The sequence below is a fragment of the Amblyomma mixtum genome, chromosome 9 (genome assembly GCF_055824585.1).
Source record: "Amblyomma mixtum isolate Tamu chromosome 9, ASM5582458v1, whole genome shotgun sequence".
NCBI lineage: Eukaryota > Metazoa > Arthropoda > Arachnida > Ixodida > Ixodidae > Amblyomma > Amblyomma mixtum.
In genome coordinates, this window is record NC_143020.1 from 54543102 (window position 1) to 54550260 (window position 7159).

At 44.4% G+C, this 7159-nt stretch overlaps 1 non-coding gene across 1 annotated transcript; it reads left to right on the forward strand.

The window, feature by feature from the left end:
- The first annotated feature begins 332 nt into the window (after positions 1-332).
- TRNAA-CGC (transfer RNA alanine (anticodon CGC)) lies at positions 333-404 on the forward strand. The gene has a single exon. It is a non-coding gene; the product is annotated as a tRNA-Ala (tRNA).
- Positions 405-7159: the final 6755 nt, after the last annotated feature.

Sequence of the window (7159 nt, forward strand, 5' to 3'; positions counted from 1 at the left end):
CCAAGTGAGGCAATTATTGTGTGCTCTTTCCTGAACTATCGATTCTCGCCGAAGGCGGGCCAAACATGTTGCACCCTTTACACAAAATGTGTGTATATATATATATATATATATATATATATATATATATATATATATATATATATATATATATATATATATGACAGAAGCCAACAGCCACAGAAACCAAGGGGCACAGGGGATTTTTTTAAATTTATTTATTTATTTTGTGGTGTTGATCAATTTAGAATATTACTGAATATGTTATCGCTTAATGCCAATTTATTAGAAAAGCAGAAGAAAAAACAACCACATGCCGCCACAGAAAACCCGTCGCCGTAGCTCAGAGGTAGAGCACCGGACGCGCAATTCGGAGGTCGTGGGTTCGGATCCCACCGGCGGCATGTGGTTTTTTTCTTCTGCTTTTCTAATCAATTGGCATTAAGCGATAACATATTCAGTAATATTCTAAATTGATCAACACCACAAAATAAATAAATAAATTTTAAAAAATCCCCTGTGCCCCTTGGTTTCTGTGGCTGTTGGCTTCTGTCATATTTATAACGAGCCCCTCATTCCCCTTCCCTTGTTTGCTTAATTGCTTAGCGAGGGCCTCGGTTCTGGCAGCCTTGACGCCATAGGAAGCATAAGAGGGTTCTCACGCAGCTTCCACCCTCTTCGTTCGATGACGTTCTACGTCACACTTGCGGTCACTCCGGACGTTCCACGTCCGCCGCTTATGAACGTGGGTGGCGCTGATGAACACTCTCAAGGTTAGGTTACTTGTAAACATAAATACCCCCGAAAGCAGAAGATCTGACAGCCGTCGCCGTAGCTCAGAGGTAGAGCACCGGACGCGTAATTCGGAGGTCGTGGGTTCGGATCCCACCGGCGGCATGTGGTTGTTTTTTCTTCTGCTTTTCTAATCAATTGGCATTAAGCGATAACATATTCAGTAATATTCTAAATTGATCAACACCACACAATAAATAAATAAAGAAAAAAAAATCCCCTGTGCCCCTTGGTTTCTGTGGCTGTTGGCTTCTGTCATATTTATAACGAGCCCCTCATTCCCCTTCCCTTGTTTGCTTAATTGCTTAGCGAGGGCCTCGGTTCTGTCAGCCTTGACGCCATAGGAAGCATAAGAGGGTTCTCACGCAGCTTCCATCCTCTTCGTTCGATGACGTTCTACGTCACACTTGCGGTAACTCCGGACGTTCCACGTCCGCCGCTTATGAACGTGGGTGGCGCTGATGAACACTCTCAAGGTTAGGTTACTTGTAAACATAAATACCCCCGAAAGCAGAAGATCTGACAGCCGTCGCCGTAGCTCAGAGGTAGAGCACCGGACGCGTAATTCGGAGGTCGTGGGTTCGGATCCCACCGGCGGCATGTGGTTGTTTTTTCTTCTGCTTTTCTAATCAATTGGCATTAAGCGATAACATATTCAGTAATATTCTAAATTTATCAACACCACAAAATAAATAAATAAATTAAAAAAAAATCCCCTGTGCCCCTTGGTTTCTGTGGCTGTTGGCTTCTGTCATATTTATAACGAGCCCCTCATTCCCCTTCCTATATATATATACCCCTGAAGAAGATCGGTCTTCCGATCGAAACGTCGAGTCGAATAAATATTTTTCCTTTAACGATGCGTATACATCGCTATATATATATATATAGCGATGTATACGCATCGTTAAAGGAAAAATATTTATTCGACTCGACGTTCCCACCGGCGGCATGTGGTTGTTTTTTCTTCTGCTTTCCTAATCAATTAGCTTAAGCGATAACATATTCAGTAATATTCTAAATTGATCAACACCACAAAATAAAATAAAAGAAGTAAAAAAAAATCCCCTGTGCCCCTTGGTTTCTGTGGCTGTTGGCTTCTGTCATATTTATAACGAGCCCCTCATTTCACTTCCCTTGTTTGCTTAATTGCTTATCGAGGGCCTCGGTTCTGGCAGCCTTGACGCCATAGGAAGCATAAGAGGGTTCTCACGCAGCTTCCACCCTCTCCGTTCGATGACGTTCTACGTCACACCTGCGGTAACTCAGGACGTTCTACGTCCGCCGCTTATGAACGTGGGTGGCGCTGATGAACACTCTCAAGGTTAGGTTACTTGTGAAACATAAATACCCCCGAAAGCAGAAGAATTGACAGCCGTCGCCGTAGCTCAGAGGTAGAGCACCGGACGCGTAATTCGGAGGTCGTGGGTTCGGATCCCCCCGGCGGCATGGGGTTGTTTTTTTTTCTTCTGCTTTTGTAATCAATTAGCTTAAGCGATAACATATTCAGTAATATTCTAAATTGATCAACACCACAAAATAAAATAAAAGAAGTAAAAAAAAATCCCCTGTGCCCCTTGGTTTCTGTGGCTGTTGGCTTCTGTCATATATATATATATATATATATATATATATATATATATATATATATAAAGTCAGTAATAGGCTACCTGTACGGTCCACTACAGGACGTGTACAAGTATATATATATATATATATATATATATATATATATATATATATATATATATATATAGCGATGTATACGCATCGTTAAAGGAAAAATATTTATTCGACCCGACGTTATATATATATATATATCTATAAAGTCAGCAATAGGCTACCTGTACGGTCCACTACAGGACGTGTACAAGTATGCGTGCGGCCACTGGCGTGAACTGGACGATGGCGGCAAGCCCATGTCGTACGAGGACACCGTGAGGCACAACTACGTGCTGGCTGTGCACGGACACTTCACAGAGGGCGCACCGACCTCCGATGAGTGCCACAGCGACGAGCCGTCGGCCAAGATGGCCTGCGTGTACGCCTCTTGCGTCGCATTCTACACCAACAGGCGAGTGTCTGTCGCTCTAGTCGTGTGGGGTGAGTAGAGTTAAGGTTTGTGGTGCAAAGCGACGTCATGTGGAGAGTGAATCTTCCTGCAAATTACCCAGTGTTTGTAAACGTCATGCAGGCTCGAAAAAAAGCTCGCGCTGATAGTACGTACTCCAGATTTAAAAATTGAAAAAAGAAATCTTTCCCCAAGGGCGAGTTCCATAAATTAGCCGTTAAATGAAGGAAAGCTTTCCCGTCAGTGTTTCCAGTAGCTGCAACCTATTATTTTTGATTGTCGCTATTACTTTATTATATGCTTTAACTAGACGGTGACGTCCATTGGGCGATCCGGCTGCTCTTTCACTAGAAACGTAAATAATTCGCATTAAAAGCACATATAGAAAGAAGGCTTATAACAACCTGAGAAGGAAGGAAAGTACCAAACACAGGTGGGCGCGGGAAATTAAATATTGCAAATTCAAGTGTTCAGGATGCGATAACGGGAACCTAGTCTGATGCACACCATGCGCACTGAGCTGGTAGTCAGACTCGTGTGCTTCAGTTAAGAATAATTGATGATCATGGTTGCTAGACGTGGCACATATGCTCTTAGATAGCTTTTCTGTTGTCCTGTACGCTTTTCTTCCCAAGTGCACCTATGGCACGCATATCGCATAATGCGCATAGGAAAGTAATTGGTGATACCAGATATTTCTTTTTAGAGCCCCCGCCCCGCATACAGCCACGCACACCACAATGCACCCATTGAAAGAGTGCATTCTTTGCAGTGATTAGCTGAGTGTTTACGAGGCGAATCATAGAGCACGTTATGAAAGAAGAGTTATTACGATGACCACAATGATGTCGACGGCTATGACGGTGCTCTACAGGAGCTCAACCCTTTCGAACCTCTTGGCCGCCGCCGACTTGGACGTGTCCCGCTGGATGCATTCCGAAGACTTCACCACGCTCTTAACCCTGATGGTACACACGGTTGTCCGCAACCGGCTCCCGTCCGTGCTGTGGGTGACCCTCCGAGACCAAAAAACGGCCAACGTCAACTTCGGTACATGCTGGTCATGCAGCTCCGACGACTCCAACTTCCCTCAACGCCTTCTGGATCTGGCTGTCAAGGTGGTCGCAGGCTCGGAACGCGCAAACCTATCGGACCTCCTACACCTGGACCACGAACTCAGGCACGCCCCATTAGCGCGTGGAAAATCACGTTTTGGTTCTTCCCAATTCATTCATATCGAATCTGCTGACCGGAATTTCTTATTGGGCTGCTGGAAACCACAGAAAAACAGAAAAAAAACCCTTCTAGATTGCGTTGGTGCCGCCATACTTGGCTTTATTGCTTGTTTACATGCGTTATGCAGTAAGATGTATTTCATATTAGTGTGTACAGTCTCTGCCAAAAGTAACCAGGCTGCATGGGTTGCTTCTCAATCATATAGTAGAGTCCTTACGCTTTCCATACAAATCAAAAAGTTTTTTGACAGTTAGGACAGGGGTTCTCCTTACCATACGCTGATTTAGATCTTGAGGGCTGGCATAATAGCTTTAATATGCGACTGAGAAGCAAACAGTGCAGCCTGGTTACTTTTGGCAAAGACTGTATGCATGTGTCAGGCAAAGTAGAAAGTGCCTGGGAACAACAGTGAAATCTACTTGTATATTCGGAGTACAAACATGCAGTACTTTCGAAACATGAGTAAAGGCACGTTATCAGCTGCAGGAAGGCTAAGTTTTGCTCCGAAAAGTGAATTTAAGATAAAAGGAATGTGTGGTCAATTAAACTACTCGCGATGTATGCACACATCTCCACTTTTCGTTGGTACCTTGACAGTAAAAACCCGCCATTGCTTACCTACACCCAAGGCGCTTAGCTCCGAATTATAAAAGCACTCTCTGAGTACGGGGCTCCCGCTGCTGCATATCGGCTGCATCGACAAGCTAAAGGGCTCTTTTACTTTTGTCCAAAGCACTCGCAATTAACAAGCGGCCAAACTATTTTGCACGGCTTTTTAAGCCGAATACAATTCCCCGATACTTAAAACCCTTTACTTCTGTCAGATAATAAATAGATACAAGTACGCCGGATTACATTTTTAAAGCAGGACTTTTAATCGAAAACGGTAAGTGCGCTTTGTCCACACGACTCTGTGCCCGCAGTGACGGGATTTGAAGGCGCAGGCTCCTTTCCCAAGCTATGCAACTCTGGGAAGCCGAACACCAGGCCGGGGCATAGCTTGTACCCATTTTGAGAAAACCGGTGGGTACCCAGCCGGCGGCGGGAGTCGAACCCACCACCTCCCGAAGCCGAGAGGGGCGCTCTGCCACGAGGCCACGGCTGCGCTGTGTGAATGTGTAAATGCCGCAACTGTGTAAATGTTGACAAAGAGGTAAAATCTAACAAAGGAGATAATTAACGAAGTGCGGAAGCCTGGGATGTATAAAGAAGTTAATACTTTTGGATTCTTAATGCAGTTCAGCAGGTTGACACATTGCTCACTACTATAATCCCCTCTTTATGTCCTGCCTGACGACCAGTACTGCAGTTCTGCAGGTTGACGCATTGTTCACTGCTATAACTCGCCTCTTTATATCCTGCTTGGCAACCAGTGCTGGAGTTTCGCATGTTGACGCATTGTTCACTACTGTACTCACCTCTCTATATCCTGTTTGACAACTAGTACTGGAGTTCAGGAGGCTGACGCATTATTCACTACTATACTCGCCTCTTTATATCCTGCTTGGCAACAAGTACTGGAGTTCAGCAGGTTGATGCATTTTTCAGTAATGTACTCGACTCTTTATACCCTGCTTGACAACCAGTACTGGAGTTCAGCTGGTTGATGCATTGTTCACTACTATGCTCGCCTCTTTATAGTATGCTTTATAACCACATGTTAAAATGCATGAAATGTATCTTTTTCGGTGTTTATCAGGGCGGACACATAAAACTGTCGTTGTTTTATGCCTTTATGATGAACTGCCAACCCTCTCGTATTCAAGCCAACCAGTTTTCTGCAAACTGGTTTTAGTTTCAATGCTTTCGCATGTGCCTCATGGGTTTGGCCACTGGAAAATAACACAGTACTTAAAAGTATTTAGTACACTCCATTGAATTAATATTGCCCCCAAACCGTCTGGGATGGCGTTGAAAGCTTAGTCTATAATTATCGACATTTTAGCGCAGCAGGCCCGCGCACTCTATAGTTTTTTTTTTTCAAGAAATGCTTCGGCGCGGCAGACAAGGACAAAACGTAGAATTACACCACAGAGCGCCAACTAACAACTAATTTGATTGAAACCCGCGTCAACGAATATAGGCTTTGCGCTCATCAACGACAAAAGAAAAAAGATAACATGCAGTGAAGACAGCATTAGGCACAAAATGATGCTGGCACGTGTGACGCACGCGAACATCGTCATGCCCCAAATCTAATCATTCTGATAGGAATTCTAATTCTCTCTTGAGAAGCGTCACTGAAGGATTGCTCACGCATGTGTTTGTCCCCGAACGAAGGATGACTGCTGCTTCGAAAATTTCTCTTTGAAGCTTGTCTTTTCTGCGGCCTAAAATAACTGTACCGCTGAAGAGCGGGAAACAGCCGCATTCTTTGCTGTGCGCCGGCACGTGCTCCCCAGTGCTTTTTCTTGAGAGAGTTTGAGTGTTCTCTTAGTCTGTCATTTATGCACCTGCCGGTTTGTCCAACATAAAACTGACCACAGGTGAACTTGATTTTGTAGATCACGCCTACTGCACATGGGATGAAAGGATTTTGGTGTTTTTTGCCGCTGACTATTCTTTCTGATTGTGCACCCTGTCAAGAGAGAATTAGAATTCCTATGAGAATGATTAGATTTGGGGCATAACGATGTTCGCGTGCGTCACACGTGCCATGGGTGCTGATCATTTTGTTCCTAATGCTGTCTTCGCTGCATGTTATCTTTTTTCTTTTGTCGTTGATGAGCGCAAAGCATATATTCGTTGACGCGGGTTTCAATAAAATCAGTTGTTAGTTGGCGCTCTGTGGTATTATTCTACGTTTTGTCCTTGTCTGCCGCGCCGAAGCATTTCTTGAAATATGTATGACCAGCTGGCCTACAAAACAACGCTTCTCTCTATAGACCTTATGCAAAATTGCTGCCATCTATCGGAGAAAAGAACCAGTTGAAAGCCGCCATGTTGGAGGATGACTGAAGCTCGATCCGCCTCTGCTCTCTGGATTTAGGCGTGCCCTGCGTTAGCTTCCTTACTGCTGTGCTGGCTCTAAAATCTTATTTCCTGTCACTTGAGCCTGTA